The sequence below is a fragment of the Amphiura filiformis genome, chromosome 8 (genome assembly GCF_039555335.1).
Source record: "Amphiura filiformis chromosome 8, Afil_fr2py, whole genome shotgun sequence".
NCBI classification, from domain to species: domain Eukaryota; kingdom Metazoa; phylum Echinodermata; class Ophiuroidea; order Amphilepidida; family Amphiuridae; genus Amphiura; species Amphiura filiformis.
The window spans coordinates 43,566,920-43,586,239 of record NC_092635.1 but is presented as its reverse complement, the minus strand read 5'-3'; the positions used below and the strand labels follow the sequence as shown (position 1 = coordinate 43,586,239).

The 19,320-nt window shown below is 36.8% G+C and overlaps 1 protein-coding gene across 5 annotated transcripts in view; it reads left to right on the top strand.

Annotated features, from left to right (window-relative positions):
* Positions 1-19,320, top strand: part of LOC140159074 (myocyte-specific enhancer factor 2C-like) — a 174,407-nt gene that overhangs the window by 43,481 nt on the left and 111,606 nt on the right. For all 5 annotated transcript variants that reach the window (XM_072182406.1, XM_072182407.1, XM_072182405.1 and 2 more), the window contains exon 3: positions 5,888-5,931. The gene's annotated coding sequence lies outside the window, so the exon portion shown is untranslated. The remainder of the gene's footprint in view (positions 1-5,887; positions 5,932-19,320) is intronic.

The window sequence follows — 19,320 nt, the reverse complement described above, 5'->3', positions numbered from 1 at the left end:
TCTCATCGCCGGGCTAGACGGAAGTCTACCCTCCGCACGTATAGCCAGAGTCTGGCTCCATACTACGCTTGGTGCAATGAGACAAATAGCTCTCCCGCTAGAGCCTCTGTGCTGCTAGTTCCGGAGTTTCTGACAGAAAAGTTCCAAGCAAGACTTCAGCGGGCCACTGGGGCCAGCTATAAGTCAGCTGTCCTCTCCATTCACCGAGGTTTCGAGACGAATTCGACTATCATAGCCGATGGTTACCTTATTAGTCTACGCCGACGGTATGTTCAACGAAAGTGTCTACCAAAAAGGAAAGTGATCCTCCTAAGGGATCCCAACACAGTCTTAGATTACTTTAAGGGTCACCCTTTTGACCTTCCGCCAAAAGCGACGCTTAAATACGTAACTCTCAAGATGGCTTTCCGGTTTGGCGTTGGCTTCGGACGGCGGTGCTGAGTTGCACACGGTCTCGAGGTTAGCTTCCGTGTTCACAAACACTGGAGCGACACTGTTTCGGCGCTCTGTTCTCGTGACTACGAACGGGCGCGGTGCATACCGACATTCGTCCCTCTCCAATCCCCAGGGTTGGGCAAGGTTCGGCTGAAGCCAAAGATAGGCTGGGGTGTCCGATAAGGCGCTGCAGCACTATTTCTTCCGAACACAAGCCTTGCGAGGGACTCACGACCGCATTCATCACCCTTACAGAGCCTTTCGGTCCAGCCGCTGTCGCAATGGCTGGTCCAGGTGTTGGTGGGGTCCGGGATCGCGAAGGTTTCAAGGCCCCACGCACCCACTCGACACGAGCTATCTCATCATCTTGGGTATACCGCTCGGTTGTCCCTTGAGGAGATCTAGCAGGCGGTGTCCCGAAGCCACCTTCGCCCTTCTCTACGATACTTCCGCTTACGTTAGTAATCAGAGACGGGCGGGAGGTTTACCGGACATTGTTCGGGCGATCATAATACGGTGGTGTACGGGTACCAGGTTTTCAGACTATACAGAATACTCAGCATGGTAAGAACCAGTGTCGCTATTCTTAACCACCAAACTTATTAAGTAAGGAGGTTTATGTCTGTGATCGCGTGGTCTTTTTTGTTTCCCGACCGTTGGGGGAAAATATTTTCTGACCTCGCGAAAACCATCGTTACCCGCTCCCGATCCCTGATCAGATGCTGACCAATCTTGTACCTCCATCCGCCGGTTACTTGCTAGATCGATCTTTCAGATGTTGATGCAAGAAGTATCTTAATCAACATCGAACGGTAAGATCGATCGTGTACTGAGTCTAGTCCCAAACAGAAATGTTTGGTAGACTCATAACCGTGCGATCTTACCTTTCCGATGTTGATTATCCCGACCCCGCCACCCCTACAAGTTTGGTCCGAGTAGGGGATCCCAAGTCGGATAAGGGACGATCATATGGTGTGACGTCACCTTTTGGGTGAGTCCACCGGGGATCGGGGTTTTTGTTATTTATTCATTTATGTGGGACAAAATGACTATTGGTTTTTTCCGATCTCGGGATCGATGCAAGAAGTATCTTAATCAACATCGGAAAGGTAAGATCGCACCGGTTATGAGTCTACCAAACATTTCTGTTTGGGACTAAACTGACCTTTGTTTGAGTGAAAAGTGTGCTTGTGCATGGGCAGATTTTTGTAATTGCCCTTTTTTGGACCTTTTGAACACCTTATAAAAAATATTTTGGGGGGGAGTGAACCTTAGTGGATTTTATTATTTTTGAGGGGGGGGGTGCTGCCTTGGTTTACAATTCTTCTAATCCTTTGCAGTTTTTTTTTGTTGGTTGGTTGCCTGGTTGGGCAAGGCAACTTTTAAGGGGTGTAAATTTGATAAAAATGGTCAAGAATAGGCTAAAAAGTACAAAAGGGCCTATAAAATAGCATTTCTTGGTTGGACAAGTATCAAGACTTCTCACAGGGGGGAAGAAGGTGCCCCACTTGCCCCTTACCTACGCCACTGATTCCATCTCTTATGACTGAAATAGTTTTGAGCATGGTAATATCCAAGATCATTTCATTTTTTTTTCCATTGATCCTGTTAAGTTGTTGTTCCCAACTCCAAAACTGGGTTATCTGGATATAGTATAGCTTGAGGATATTTGCTGAAAATTTCTTACAAACACAATGACTGGATCATATTGAATAATCTTCACGATTAAACCGTAATTGTTTGGGCCAATATCTTGGGTGACAAATTTTTGTATCTTGCGATGCTTGCATGGATCGTGCTGTTGTTGTCTTCGCATCACTCGTTGATTGGGCTAAATCAACAAACACTGCTAATGATACCGATGCGTTCGCTCCGTATTTGTGAATTGTGTAAACGCAATCAATTAGTGAGAATGAAGTAATCAAGGAAACAGGCTTACACACTGGCAATTTGTTGTCAAACGAGCGGAACACTCTAAACCACCTCCTTTTCCCGTTTTCAACTTGGCGGAGTAATTTACACAACTAGGCTGAGCCTCGAGGTACAAAACTTGGTCGGTTTCCCCCCTACTAGTAGACTCCGACAAGAGACGGACAATTAATTGAATGACTTTGATGAAACCGAGCAAGGCAGTGAATATTTGCAGTATGCTGTGGATAGTGTGACTACTCTTGTGTATAAAACTGGTAAATTGCTATTACATTAAGGATATGTATCTCGCATATAAGATGGACATCATTCGCAGAAATGTTACTTGTCATAACTGGAACAACAAACTGGTTCAAATACGCAGTTTTGTCAGACTTCTGGGGGTTGAAATTTGCATAGTCAGAATTTACCAGAGGGCGAACACTTGCCCTTGCTAAGGGATTAAACAACATAGCGTAGCCAAAGACAGACGGTTTAGACTGGAGTAGAGGTTAGGCTTCCGTGCTACAAGGTATTTGTCCCTCTGTGCCAATGTGTACATGTTGTTGAAGTAAGAGTCTTTTCCTGATCCAATTTCAATGAGACTCCCGACTGCTGAAATGTTCTGAGTTCAACATGAGACTAGACAGTTCTTGATTTTAAAAAAGTAAAGAAAAAAATAGTTGAATTATACCATAAGGCTTATAAAGTCTTGTGAAATACTACGCTATGGTACATAAAATATGATATTTAAAGTAGATATCGAAGAAGGTACACCGCAAAAGCGCCACCAATACAGTCAGCAGTCGGTCAGTAACCAGAATTTGTCTTGGCTTTGCACACATCCTGCTTGTTAAGTTGCACCACAATTTCAAACCTTTTTTCCTCCATCAGGATCTCAAACATTCTCATCTGTCAAGACACAGTTCTTTAACTCTAATAGGATTGTACATCCTTAGAATGACCTTTGAATGTGTTGGGTACAAAAACTCATGCGAGCAAGTTTTGAAGAGTGATTGCCAAATAAGATTTACTGAACTATGTCATAGGAAATGAGACTGGCCATTTGGGCTCATAGTTCAGAGGAAGTCCTCACATATTCAGTACTATACTAGTGTGTGTAAATGTAATCCGCGGAGCGTATACATTATTATGCAAATTTATGCGTAGAAGTGTGGCTTGTCCATATGCTAGTGATGCAATTTAACTGCTTTTCGTGCAGCAAGTCGTTTTACAGAAAATGTTTAACTGTTAGGTTTTATAAAGGTATACTTTAATAACTTTATAAAAACAATTTTGATAAGATTTCAAAATAATGTTATTGAAGAATTTGACAAAATATTTGGCAAAAATGTTTGCCAAAAATATTTCACAATAACATTTTGACAACATTTTAAAAATGTTGTTACAGTGTTTTTTTTATATTAACCGTTTTATGCCCTGTATATAACCCGACATTTAAATGATATTAAAATGTTTTGAATAAAACCCTACATGTTTATAATGTTTTATGAACATTTTTTAGTTTACTTCCCACTATCAACCCATGTTGCATTAGATAGTAAATCAGTACAGAAAATTGAAATGGGAGAAAAGCATTATGGGAAGTGTAAGATATCTTCTGATTTTGGGATCATAGTGCTCACACAAACTTCTTGTTCTATGTTAGAAATCTCTTGATTTCTGTGATTAAAGCTGATCAAATATAAATTAAAAGAAATGTAACCTTGCCCTTTCTCTCTGTGATTGTTACATATCAGAAAAATGTGCAAGACAATCACAGTTTTCTTGCTCATTACCGTCCATCATTTGCGGACATACACACAAAACGGGCCATTTGTCTTTTGTTATCGGAGGCTTTAATCAACCTGCTTGTTGCCATGACGATGTAATCAGGTTTCACAATCAGTGGCTGAGGAAGATCCTGTCACTTGGCTTGCTTGCTGATCTGCATAACAAACCGAGTAATGTCAAGCAAAGAGCACACTGACAATGCAATAGTTACCAAACCAAACCTGGTGATAAGATAGATAGTAAGGCAAGATTCTGGGTCATGGAACGGCCACCGGCAAATCAACCTCACTATACCCTACATACAATCAAAAATCCATTGGGTGGTATGTTTCTATATTATTATAGCTACGGGACGAATGTGCATACATTTATTACGGAGTTCAACTTAAATTACGCATATTAATCATCTTATGAAATTGACACAATTGTGATTTTTACGGAGGCAGAACTTGCTGATTATATCAGAATTTTTAGTTCATACATGTAGTCTATTTCCAGGGGTTAGAGCAGGAAAGCCTCCATCTGCAATAGCTGCCATGCGTCAGATGTGTTACCATGTGTATAATATAGAATGTAGGTCTTGCAGAATGGCTATATGGCAGCTATTGCAGGTAGGGCCTTCTTGTCTAACACCCTCGATTTGTCCCGGTGAAATTCCGGGTGGATGAAGATATTGGAGAAATTTGCAGGGATGAAACAAGAAACAATGATTTGCTGAGAACAAGAGACCTTATTAAACCTGGGAACTATGTACCTGATTGGAATGCACTGAAGCACGCCAAAAACGCAAACGGTTTAATCGCAGAGGTCATTCCGAGTAAAATAAAAGAGATAACATCATAGCCAACCTGAATTCTATACTATACCAGTTGTAGATAACATTACAGAAGATACAATTTAATTTGGCAAGTGACCAAAGATCCACATCGGGGCAAGCAAAGACCTTTTTTTTTGGTTGCAATCTTTGGTTGTCTTCTTTTATCAGTCTAAGTAAGCAATGGTTTCCCTCCGCCCCTAACTTAATCAGGTGATCCAGATAAGCGGAGTTATGATAATGGGCTCTTCCAGTTGGTATGCATGCACCTGCTATGGAACACATAACCTTAATCTCCCACAGAGGGGGTGTAGGTTTCAAATAGAAGCATCCATTCAGGTAACCCAATTTGAAATTCTCATTCCCTGTGTGATTGATTAAGATCATGTCTTCCATAGGGGGTGTATGGATTTCAACTGGAATTGCCCAATGCATGATATAAATTTAGCCTAATCATGCTGCAACCATGCTGCAATGGTGCTAGCTGTCCGATAATCGGCCCATACAACGTAACTTGTATCAGTAGGGATCTCAATTTATATGCTCATCCTGAATACACAGTTCTTTAACCCCAATAGGTTTGTACACCACACAGTGATCTTTCAATGTAATAGGTAGGTACAGAAACTCATACTCCACTACTTGAGGTCACATTGTGAGGTATGTTTGTTGAAGTGAGGTTAATGAATGGAGCCTTTGGTAGTGAGACTAAATATTTGCTTGTGGTGAGATGCCACCTGCTATTTCGGGATGTTATGGTGCTATAATTAAATGTTAGTAGTACTGGCCACTGCAACGAGCTGTGTTTATGTTTTCACTCTGAGCTTTATACTTACTATACAGTTGACTAATAACGCTATACTCAGTTGTTGCACTTTTTGGTATTACTGGATTATAAAACTTGCATCTTTTTTTCTCTTTGATTATTCCGTGCAGGTTGTAACAGATTCAGCAGGAATCTAACCTTACATTGGATATTGGTAAGTACTGTGGCACACATAGACTCGGTGTTTGTTTTTATGTCAGACTTTAAGATCTTGTTTAGTTGTGGCAACGGTAAAGCTTCAAGAAATTTTACAAGTGTTTGTGTGTATACTGGTACCCAAAGATGCAGAAAAACGTTATGTATTTTGTGGTTGTCTCATGTTGTTTTGTTTTCATTATTTCATGTTTTTAACCTAAAGTGTATTTTCATGTTACAAGATGAAAATAAGGTAGCTGTTTATGCCGGAGGTACTGGTACGGGTAAGGTAAACTAAGCCGATGCTGCTAGTCTAGCCAACATGCTCTATAAGAATCTTGTATCTTGCTTAGTCGCACTTGATACGATGGAATAACTACACTGCCACAAGTCAACAAATTTTTCTGTAGTTTCTAGAGCGCAGGTAACAACATGAAATAAAACAAGCAAAGAACTAAGGTACATGTTTATATGGGAAAGTGAAGTAACCCCAGTCCTTATGTTGGAATGAGTAGTGTACTATATTGTTTTGTTTGTGTGTGAGAGTTAAATTTAGCATGATGATCTGGTCTTCTATTTATACCAGAGTGAAAAGGTCCACAATTTCTCAAATTATTTCCGCTTAATCCTTGTCTACCCGACCGGCGACAACCACCCCTCAATTTTCAAAAATTACACATTTCAAGTTAAATTTGAACCTGTGACACACACAAATAAAAATGGCTTGACAAAGTGAAATATTAAAACCAACCACTCACACACAGAGACAGGCAATTGCAAGCTTGAGAAATCACGTCTTAAAGAGCTGCGAGTCATGTTGCGTCAGTTGGCCCCCTCATAGGAAATTCCCTGTTTCCTCCCGACTGGCCAGCATGGCCTAGTGCCCGACTGCGAGTGCTGCGGTTTGCTGATTGTTGCGACTCACTCGATGTGTTATTGTGAAATTGGATTTATAGTATCCAAATTTGATTTTATGCCCTTAATAGGATTTTTAGCTGCTTTTGCAAGTCGAGAGGATATTAGGGCAAGGCTAGCGATATTTGCAATAGATATTGTAAGCTTTCTGGGAAGGTTTTCTTAGCACAAGGGTCTCAAGGTCTTGAGGTTTTTCAGCTCGCCATTTTCCCCCCAGACAGAAATGTAGACGTTTTGTCCATTGAAAATTCAGAAATTGTCTCGCACATACTTTTGATTGACAAGACATTTACAAGCTCTGATTCAATTTGACTTCTCCTCGGTAAAATAATAGTCCTATTCAGCAAGTTTATGAAGCTTGAACTCGCTCGCTGGTCATTAAAAAAAGCGGACTCCGATACTAATAGGGTTTACTATGGCATTATAATTGCCATGTGTACTCAAATCAACAGAAAAGAAATCACAAAAGATGTTGCTTTAATGTAATTGATTTTTTTTGTTACAAAATTGTAGCTTTGAATGGTGGTGTATTGTTGCAAATATTTTTTTGCATTATAATGGCGAGGAGGGAAAAAACAGTAAAGCAGTAAAGTATAGAGTTGTTGTTCCATTACTGCTTCTTTGGGCTAGCACTGTGGATATCTGACAGTCTCAGGGCTATCCAGGCAGTTAGCTTACAGCAAGTATTTAATGCAAAATCTGTTTCTCGGTACAAGCTAGCACTCGGGTGTTCAAGGAGAATGTATTCAAAGCCTGAAAATTTGATACAGACATGATAAAGAAATTTGGGATAAGTTTTTTTTTGCCTGACCTAGGGAAAATGTTATCAGAATTTAGGATTACGTTTCCTGTATAAACAGTTACAATTTGATCGTAAACAAATTTGTTGGATTTTAACACGTTATGGGGAATCTGGGAGTGTTTCTAGAGTTAGGTTGAGTCGAGGTGTTTGATTTAATAATCGGTTGTGATTCTGGTATGATTTTCAACAAATCTGCATAGGACGCCTAGATTCGATTTTAATTGATCATAGAGAAGCAATGCAGTTTAGACAGAAATTTCTTTCCAAGCTGCTGAGAGCATCCAGTTGAATTCATGCATTGATGATGATATTGAGAAAATGATGATGATAATGATCATGTTGGTGATATTCTCCATTTGGTTTAATATTAGGGGGTGGCTGGGGGTGGGGGGCTCAGCCACCTCAATAATTTTAGTGCGGGGCTTGAATACCCTTCAGCCCCAATAATTCCAGATGAAGTGAAAAATTATCATCACAAACCAGGAAAAATGGGTGTGTTTGACATTTTTGCACCTTCCAGAATGGCTCATCAACAAAATAATGTTCATTTTGTCAGCCCCCCCCACAATTTTGAAATCTTCCTAAGCCACTCATTCAATACTTAAACAACATGAAGCACTGTGCAGTGCAGTGAAACTGCGAAAGGCAACCTTGCACTTGAAGCCTATAACCAAATTTTCAAGCAAATTAAGGATATTTTATTTTAACCATGACCATGATGACTTGCATTTTGCAAGATCAAAAAGTTATGGCCACTAAGGTCAATCTCCTGTCTAATAATTTTCAATTTGTGTGGGTGTGCTTGTAAATCAGTGAGTGGTGATTGGGAACTTTTTTCATACACCAAAAAGTCACCTGTATGAGGGGCATTGATGAATATGTGTGTTTTAAGGGAGGGGTGTGTGTGCGGGTCCGGGGGGGGGGGGTTCTCAAGTTTGATTTTGGTAGGAGTGTGCTGCTGAGAATTTGAAAGTGGACCCATAAATTTACCAAATTTTCAAGAAATTTGGACCTATTGATATACCAAAATTCAACATTTTCGGCCAAATTTAACCCATATTGTCTTAGGTTTTACAAATTTTCCCAATTTTTTTTTGGACAGTTTCAAAATTTTAGCTAAATTGAGGTAAAATTGGACTATTGGAGAAAATTGAAAAAAATTTGAAAAAAGGACCCATTTATAATTATATACCAAAATTAGCTTAGATTTACCAATGTTGGGACATTGTATAAACATCACTCTATGTTAAAAATTAGGTTTGAAAAAAATTAAACCAATTTCATAGTAAGATAAGACTGTACAGTAGCCTTACATTATGGCTCTAATACTAATAGTTGAGTTAATAACCGACCATCAGACAGTACCATCTAAAAATATCTAGAGTATATCCCTAAAATGATTACAAATTATATCATAATCAGCTGAACATGTAGGCCGATTCTTATTTGTCGGATTTTGTCCTTGTGTTCACCTCTTCATTATCTTTGTATTTACGCACAGGGTAAAAGAGGTCAACTGTATTTTATCAATTTATCAATATCAATATTTCTTTTATTTTTAGACAATACATTTGATAATTTTAGGCTTGCACTTGTGACCCTCATTTATCAATAGCTATCAATATCGCTGCTATGGTTTTTTTGTGTTATCGCACCACCAGGATGTTTGGGGATGATCTTTAATGATAAAGAATACCAAAATGCTGACCTGGTTTATATATTTGTATTTACCTGGGCTTTTCCCCACAAGTCAACATTGGGCAATTCCAGTTGACATCCATTCACCCTCTATGGAAGACATGACCTTAAGGGATCTGGAATGAGCGTTTTGACCGTTTCGACAGTATTTTTTGTGGGACATGAGAGCACATCAGACATATGAATTGCATTCTGAATACGAAGAATGTCTTTCTGATATCAAATAATTTTCATTTTTGAAATTCACGATATAATACAAATTTTATGACAAATGATTAAAATTTGATATTTTTCACATTTTTGATATATAACAGTTCTCGAAGTAAATTTTATAAATCTAATGATATATTCATAAAGTGTATGTAGCTGGGAGGAAAAGCCGACGATCAATTGAAAATTTTGACCTTTCATATTGAAGATATGGATTTTTTCCCAAAAGACCTAATTTTTTTGGTGTTTTGGGAAAAAATCCATATCTTCAATAACTAAAGGTCAAAATTTTGAATTGATCGTCGGCTTTTCATCCCACCTACATACACTTTAAGTATAAATCATCAGATTTATAAAGTTTACTTCAAGTAGGCTACTGTTATTATCAAAATATCAATTTTAATCATTTGCCATAAAATGTGTATTACATTGCAATTTCAAAAAATCAAAATTATTTAATATCAGAAGGACATTCTTCGTATTCAGAATGCAATTCGATATGTTTGATGTGCTCTAATGTCCCACAATAAATACTGTCCAAACGTTCATACCCCAGCCCTTAATCTCTCACACAGGGAGTGTGAATTTCAAATGTGGCTACCTGAATGGGTGATTCCATTTGAAATCTACACCCCGTGTATGGGAGATTATGGTCATGTCTTGCATATGGGATATCTGGATTTCAACTGAAATAGTACATTGGATGGTGGTACCGGGGACAGGGCAAAATTTACTCAGAAAATGTTATACTAACTTCAAATATGGTAACCTGGAATCCAGGCAGTCATTTGCCATAATAAGGCCTAAAACATTGTTTGATTGGCATAACCCGACCTACCCTAAAATTAACTTTTTCTTCTTTTTTTTTTTTTGTTTTGCCAAAAAAATAATAAAATAAAAAAAATAAAAAATAAAATAAAATAAATTGAAAAAAAGAAGAAAAGAAAATAGTTCCAAAGCCTTATCAAAACGAATTTTTATGTTACGCCAATCAAACAATTTTTTTTAGGCCTAAAGCAAGTTTTAGATGAGCAATTGATTTAATTCTGAAATAATTTCAATTTCTTTGTTTCTGAGATTTGAGCACTTTAACTTATTTTTGGGAAAAAGAAATGTTGTCATTTACCCAAGTACATTTTAAAATTGGAAGTAGGTTAAAAATTCGGAGACAAATTTAAGTGAGTCTTAATATGTCACATTTACCTTAAGGAAAAGACATCTTAACTTGATATGATACCGTTATGGTATGGCTTTGAATTCTTGATGCATATAGCAAGTATGAATGTGTCGGAGCAGCGTATGCAATTTACTACATGGTTGGTCATGTGCAACATTTCGCAAAGAATAAACATTTTATGAAGTACATTATAAAATGTTAAAATGCTCCAAATGTGCTTTAGCTTAGGTAATATTGATGATGTAATAGTCAAATTTCTTTTCATGAAGTCCGGGCATGAAGTATTGCATTTGTTAACATAATAGATAAAAAAATATAATAAAATATACTGTAGAAACCATAAAAAATGAAAAATTGAATATGAATTAGGACTTCAGTTGAGAGCATGAATATGCCATATGTGACAGGATTTGATCCAATCAGTCCAAAGTCTGCAATACTGCTTAATGAAGTTGAGATATTGGCATGTACATGATGGAGCAAAAACAATAAAAATCATAAGAAAGTAAACATATAGTTCATTATTTTACATCAAAGTGTGCCAGGGGCCCATTTTACTAAAGTTTACGAAGCTAATCGTAAGTCTTGAAATCGTTCGTAATTTACGACGAGTCGCAAGTTCCATTTCACAAACTTATACGAATGGAACCCTCTGAAGTAATTAGAATTCACTACAGTGACCCTTCGTAAAGTTATATCTCGATTGGGTATTCGTGAATTTTATTTAATGATTACTTGAGTTCTGAAGGGTTTTAAAAAGTTGAATGAAATGGACAGTTGGTACTGAGCAATAAGTAATGGTAATAACTAAATTATCAGAATTTCCAACTTTGGTGCGAGTGTATCAGATATGTCGTATGTTTAAAGCCTCGTAGTACAAAGGCAATTAAATAAATGTTGATACCACTACCATTGTAATTAAATATATTTAATACCCATATTGTTAAAATATTATTGGTGTAGAGACATATTTCGGTGTAGTGCAGAAAGGTAACTAACCTAGATGACTTACAATCTGTAGCAAGATTTCAAGTATAATGCATTTTATTGAAAGGCAATGATATGTTAACATTAACCCTAAGACAGAGAAACCAAAAAGGACATTTTAGGATGCAAGATTTGCTAATCATATTGGCTATCAAAATTTTTGATGCTCTCTCGTTTGATTGAAAATTAACTGTGAATGATCAAAACAATTGCGCTCTGAACAGTGAAAACGGAATTGTCCATTTCTCAGCACAGGTAAATTAGTTTAACGTCGCCACACATCGTTAAACTTTATTTTTGTGAGGTTACTGTGTCATAATTTCAACATTCAAAATTGCTGTGTTGTCCTACAAACACAAGAAATTTGGCAGATTCCAGGAAGATGCAAGTTTGTGAAAACAAATATCCCAAAGAATCGGGTTTGAAAAAAATTAACCAATTAATTTAAAAATATCATATATTGTGGCTTTAGTTAAACAAAAAAAACCAAACAAAACACACCAATAAACCAGCCAACATTCCCCCTACACATACCTTGGTCATATTTTTTCCAGTTGTAACATGAATTATTTGTTCATAATTATACAGTTTTCAGATTTTTTCATATCAAAATCAAATGAAGCTCTTCTGCATCAAGTTATGTTAATATTCCAAAGATGAGCAATGACCAAGCTAAAAATTGTTCCAAGAATTTGAATGATGAACCAGTTCATAACAAACTAAATATTGCCGAGTGTGATCGGAAATAGGGTAACATTTGGTGAAAAAATAGGATTTATTCAAATTTCCATAAAAAATGGTTTTAATTTGGTGGAAAGGATTATATTTTAATAATCTAAAAGAAAAAAGAAAAATTTGTCGCAAATTTTGTGTTTTCCGTGTCGCTAAAGTTGCGTGCATTATTTGTAGCGTGAGGGACGGACACTATGTTGCATTTTTATGAAAATACTTCTCTTAGGAAGAGATTATATGCTATTGTCAATTTTTGTTTACAGATTATTAGTACAACCCTTGCTACAGGAAATATCAATGAGATTTGTAATTGGATGTCTTCCAGAAGATAGGAGGGGTCATGGAAGGTGAACTCTAGAAATTTTGTCCGTCCCTCACAGATAAAAATCCAAAAAAGTTTTTTCTCTGAGAAACATTTCAAGGAATTAAATTAGCATATACCATATCTATCAATATTAGTGCTCACCTTACTAGAGATAAAGAAACTAAAATTCCCAATCTTTAAATCTAAGAGTTATTAGTCCTTAATTAATGTGAGGGACGGACATGTCCGTCCCTCACACCAACTTATTTTGGATGTACAGGTACCAATGTATGTTGAGTGAAAATATTTTTGTTTACATATCAATAGTGCAACCCCTGCCACATGAAATATCAATGAGATTTTTAATTAGATGTCTTTCAGAAGAGAGTTGGAGGTCATGGAAGGTGAATGCTAGAAATTTTGTCCGTCCCTCACGGATAAAAATCCAAAAAAGTTGTTTCTCTGAGAAATATTCTAAGGAATTAAAATAGCATACACCCTATCTATCAATATTAGTGCTCACCTTACTAGAGATAAAGAAACTAAAATTACCAATCTTTAAATCTAAGAGTTATTAGTCCTTAACTAATTAAGGGACTGACATGTCCGTCCCTCACACCAACTTATTTTGGATGTACAGGTACCAATGTATGTTGAGTGAAAATAGTTGGCCACTAAATATTAAACCCAATTCTTCTACCCAGTCAGAGAGTCTGTCTAAAACAAATTCATGCCAATCCCAGAAGGTCATGCTCCCAAACATTTGGAATTGAAGATCCTGTTGCTAAAAAAGAGGGTCTGTCCGTCCCTCACACCAACTTATTAAAATTAATATTATATTGTTAATTACTGCTTCTTTATCAGTAAAACTACAATTGGATATTGAAAACAAACAGCATGAAGTAAAACTTCTGTGTAATTTGAAATTAAAAGTGAATTACACACTGAATAAGATATTTAGGCCATCATATGTCCGTCCCTCACAGACAAGCTGTCCGTCCCTCACACAAGTATTTAGCGGGTATAATCATATGATATTTCCACTGAACTTGAATTATTTTGACAACTGCATTTCATTTAGATGTCAAGGATAGCATTAGGGGTGGATTTGGAGAAATCTTGCCAAATTTGAAATTTTGTAACATTTTGTCCGTCCCTCACATAGAAAATGTCCGTCCCTCACATAAACTTTGGACCCGCTTCATAGGCGCCTTTGAAAACAAACTGAGTCAAATTTCTTAATTTTTGGAGGGATGGAACATTACTCTTTCATGAAAAGTATATATTGATTAAACATGTGTATAAGTTTCAATAGAAAACTTGAAGATGTAACTAATGGTAGTGATTGCTTATTCTATTGATTTCCGTCCCTCACACGTGAAAATTTTGTATAGCGAAATAATTGATGCACATGTGGCAACATTTTCATGCATGAAATAACTATTGGTTGAAGGGTTATATATTAACCTAACTTAGAGGAATAAATTTTAACAAGGGTTAATTAAACACAGCAATTAATCTATTGATGTCCGTCCCTCACGTGAGGGACGGATTCCGATCACACTCTGCCCTAATTTTTCTATTGGCAACATATACTTTGCTGAAAATCATAAATTTTCAGATTTTCATACGATGTCAAAATCAAATATTAATAATAAAATGTTGTGACGCAAATTGACAGGGATGATCTACATGCAAGTGTAAAATTGGTTAGAATTTGAATGATGAACCAGTTTGAGTTTATACAAAGAACAAAAATGGTAAGATTGTCCTAATTTTTCCATCATCAAGTCACATATTTGTTTTCCGTATCCCCTTTGTATCATATCCATTGATAGGTAACCAACCTCCTTATAAAAAATACCCGACTTTACCTTTGTCCTGTTTTTACTGAGACATCAACTTGTCATGAAACATAGTATTCACAGCCAGAACTAGGTCTCGGCTGGCTATTCAATAAATTCATCCTCAATGAGAGTTATGAATTCTCTTATTCAGTGTTTATTACTTACTACTTCATGCAACACTCTTGACTCATTTTGAATAGGAGCCACTGGAGCCCCATTTCTTTCTTTTTTTCATTTCATAACAGAAGTTATGAATTTTAATAATGTTGATTACACTATCGCATAAGAACTCTTGACGGGTAGGTCCAAGGGGGGCTGGCAATCAATGGGCATGTATTAATGATTTGCATGCCTCTCACCCTCCCATTGAAATTGTTTTTGAAAATGTTTTTGGAGGCCGTGCAGCGCCTGGCAAGTCGCTGAACAACCTTTTAATACAACTTCACTTTTCGTTGCGTTTATGCGAACATTACTACCCGCAATTTGCGGGTATTGATACATTGCTTTTAACGGGGCTGATATGATATGTAATTTCTCAAGTTGTCATTAATGTGTGTGAAGATCAACATCATTGCCGGTTGCTCCTTGTAACACATTAAAAAGCAAAATTACAGTGCTCGTTAATTATTGGTATTACACCAATGCAACTGCTTTTTGCACAAACTATTCTATGCCACTTCAAATTCATAGTCCAGTCATGTACTTCACCGGCATCAATTTACATCGTTCTGATTTCATTACGTTTTCATAATATGCTTCATGAAGGTTCAATTTTAAAAGGAAGCAAGGATGAATATGAGATGTACGTTCAAACTGATGACTATTCTCATGATCGCTGGTGTTATTTGGTCAAAAAAAGTTTCACTGCATGTGCAAACACCTTAACCCCCTGAGTACTATCTGCAGATCTAACATTGCCTCTGATTGGTCAATTACATGATATCTTCACTTTAATCACCAATCAGATTGGAGCTTTGCAAATAATTCACCCCAATTTTTGTGTGTGGTGAAATGATTCTAACAATGTTGCTGATTGGTCCAATTGATAATGAAAACTTCTTTTTGGCCAATCGGCTGCTAGTTCTTATATGGTTAATCTTTCAACCTTTCCCTCATTACGTAAAGAACTGTAATAGAAGTTTTCAAAATGAAGATGTGTGTATGTTGGGTGAATAGCAGATGAGGGGATGGGTAAGAGATGCATCTCAATTTCTGTGAGACGATGTTGGCATCTGGCCGGGGCCTCTGTATAATCGAGCTCTAGGTTTTTTACTCGAGTGATCCTTGCGAAGGAGAAACGACATGAGCTAGTAACCACCACCATCAAACCACCACCTTGCGTAGGTAGGATTGTGTAAAAATCCTGCATACAGATGTCACGCTCGCTGCATGCCGATGACGTCAATTGGACAGTCAAACTCCCTCTCCAGAGTCCGAGCATCGTCGAGGTGCCGTTATTTTGACGTGCCGGGGGAGTTGAGGCTTCTGCCGGTATGAATATCCCTGGCTCTGTAGCCGATCGTGGTGGTTTGTTCCCGGTTCTAAACATCTTAACACATTTGATAATGTCGTGGTCATTGTGCTTGTTTAGACCAGATGTGGCTGAAATTACACTTACAAATTGTGTTTTTCAAAGGTCAATGGATTGGAAAACACAGAGGAACCCAGACGAGACAAGGGTATACTTTCTTGATACAATTTTGCCGCGAGGTATTTTGGTGACTTTTAATTAGTGATGGGTTTTATTTTCATTCGCTATTGGTTGTTTTACTTAAATTCTTTTACAGTAATTACAAACAAGTGCATAAAATGAGAAGCAAATTTAGGCATATACCTTAAACTTTAGTTAATGAAACGATTTAGAATTTGCTCAAATTGCTTAAACTGGTTTAAGGATCGGATAGCAATGTTTGCACAGTATTTTTTGTGGGACATGAGACACATCAAGTTGCATTCTGAATATGAGAAATGTCCTGATATCATTATCAAATGATTTTGATTTTTTGAAATTAGCGATATAATACAAATTTTATGGCAGATTATTAAAAATTGATAATTTTGACAATTAACAGTCCTCAAAATAAACTTTATAAATCTAATGATATGTAGCTGGGCGGAAAAGCGGACCGTCAATTAAAAATTGTGACTTTTCGTACTTTTCGTACATTTTTCCCCCCAAAAGACCTAAAAATTGTTGACATGATATATTAATAAGTTGGCCATTTTTTGACACAAGGTGGCAGTATCACAATGTCATACCATCTCCCCATGTTTTAAATAATGATAGTTGCATTCACGTATGCCTATCATTTAACAAGGTATTTTCTCAAATTGGTTCTTCCTATTCCATATGCATTGGCTGACATTCTGCCGCCGCCGTGCACCTACACCGACCGAGATCCGTCAGTTCCGAGTACAAGTTCTGAAATCCTGACACGCGTGACGCCTGTTTTCTGGTGTCATGCCAAACTGCGACAAAATTAATATGTACCTGTCACATGGAATCTGCTGTTTCAAGCAAAAAAATAGAAAAAGTTTAATTTGGATGATTCAACTTTTTTTCCTGTACATATCTTTGCTATGTTTTTATTATATTTCTAATAATTGTGATGTTACACTAAATACATAAGAAAATGTAGGTAGGAATATAGAGGTCAATTTATATGAAAACCATGTAGTATGCAAGTTGGTTGTAATTTACTATAATTAGGTAATGATGATCAAAATGTTTTTTTTTCTTTTTTTCTTTTTTAGAATTTCAAGTTTGACCATGCTAATACATGGGCTATTCCAGTTACAATCCGTACACCCCCCTTTGAAAGACATTACCTTAATCTCCCACACAAGGGTGTGGTGAGAAACAGACTAACACCTAGCCGTTTTCAATTTTGTATTTAGGGTGGCTAATTCTGTCCATTGATTGGTTAGTTGTGTGATATAACCGTCTTAGATATAAAAATTTAACAGAAGTGGGGTGGGGTTGTTATAAAAAACGGACAAAAGATCTAATGAAGCTGATGTACGGAGATCTTAATATGACCTATTGTTCATTGCATTGTGGTCTATTTGAAGGGACATCCAGAGTTCCATCAATCCCAAACTGCACTATTCCCCACACATGTCTTTTTTGTTGCAATTTTAGAATACTTAATGATGTAACTAGCCGTTACGACGAATAAGCTAGAAACTGTGTTTTCATGTCACGAGAGACAAATTCTTTTTCTTTTTTTGGTTTAACCCCCTGAGCACTACCTGCCCATCTAACATTGCCTCTGATTGGTCAATTACATGAAATCTTCATTTTAATCACCAATCAGAATGGAGTTTTGCAAATAATTCATCCCAATTTTTTTGCGTGGTGAAATTATTGTAACAATGGCGCTGATTGGTCCAATTGATAATGAAAACTTCTTCTTGACCAATAGGCAGGTAGTTCTCATGGGGTTAATTAACCAAGGTTTGTAGTCTGTGACGGATCTCTGAAAGTCCCTTAAATTCTTTTAGTTGAAAAAAAATGGATGTTTGAGTGTTGGATTTCTTCATTATAACTATGATCATCTTCATTAAAAACCCATCGAAAACAATTAGTCTTGAAGGAGGTGTTAATGAAGTATTTGCGTCAGAAAAGGATTCCCTCTCAAAAAAAAGTGTGGGCGGTTTGGCATGGCATCAAATGAGTTCTCATTCAGGAAACGGACAATTCAATCCAATTTGGTCCAATATTATGTATATTTACATTCTCTTGCTAATGTTCTTTGAGCCAGAATAGTTGAACTGAATTGGAAGTGATAATTGATTAATGACGCTTAAGCTTTTTTTTTTTTTTATTTTGTGAATGTTGTTTATGTTTTGATGTTGGTTGGTTGGTTGAATGGTTGGTTTAGCTAAATTCAAGTATCGGCTTTAAAATAAGTATCATGGTAAGCTTGAGCCAACTTGAAGGCTATCTCAATTTCAGCTGAACCCTTAAGGTGGGATTTGAGGCATCTTGAAGATGATCTAAGCATGTTTTACACAGATTAATTGAGTAGGGCAAAGTACTTGATCAATATGCCTTTGTTTGAAGCTAATCGGCCATAGGGTGTACATAATACATCAGGTTATATTTCCTTTGCATCTTATTGTTTTTGTCAATAATCAATATTTGACCTGCTCCCACAAAATGAGTGTAAAGTCGGAAGTTGGGAGTTTCAAGATGCTTCAACTGTTGAGTTACTGTTCTTTGTTTGAAGACACATGTATTTCATGAAGACACGTGTATTAAGTAAGTGGCATGTCCTTTATGAATGCTGTACTCTATATTCAATTCTGTCCCCATTCACAAAGGATGTACTACCGCCAATACAGGTGTCTTCAAACAAAGAACAGCAACTCACCAGTTGGAACGTCTCAAAACTCCAAGCTTGGGACTTACTCTCATTTTGTGGGAGCAAGTCACATAATAGTTCATGAGCTAAAATGCCTAATCAATGGTACTTTTTATTTTACAGACTTTTGCCTTGAAAATTTTATCAAAGTGTTTGTACTATGTTCTAATATATTATATTATATTTGCATAATTAATTAGCATTTATGCAAATTAGCTCATTAATTATGCAAATTAAAATGCCTCAAATACCACCTTAAACCTTTTGGTGTGGCATCTTAAAACCTTGTGAAGAAAAATGTCAATAAACATTGTCCATACCAAATGAAAACAAATCTGTGCAACTCTTTTTACAAGACAGATCAATGGG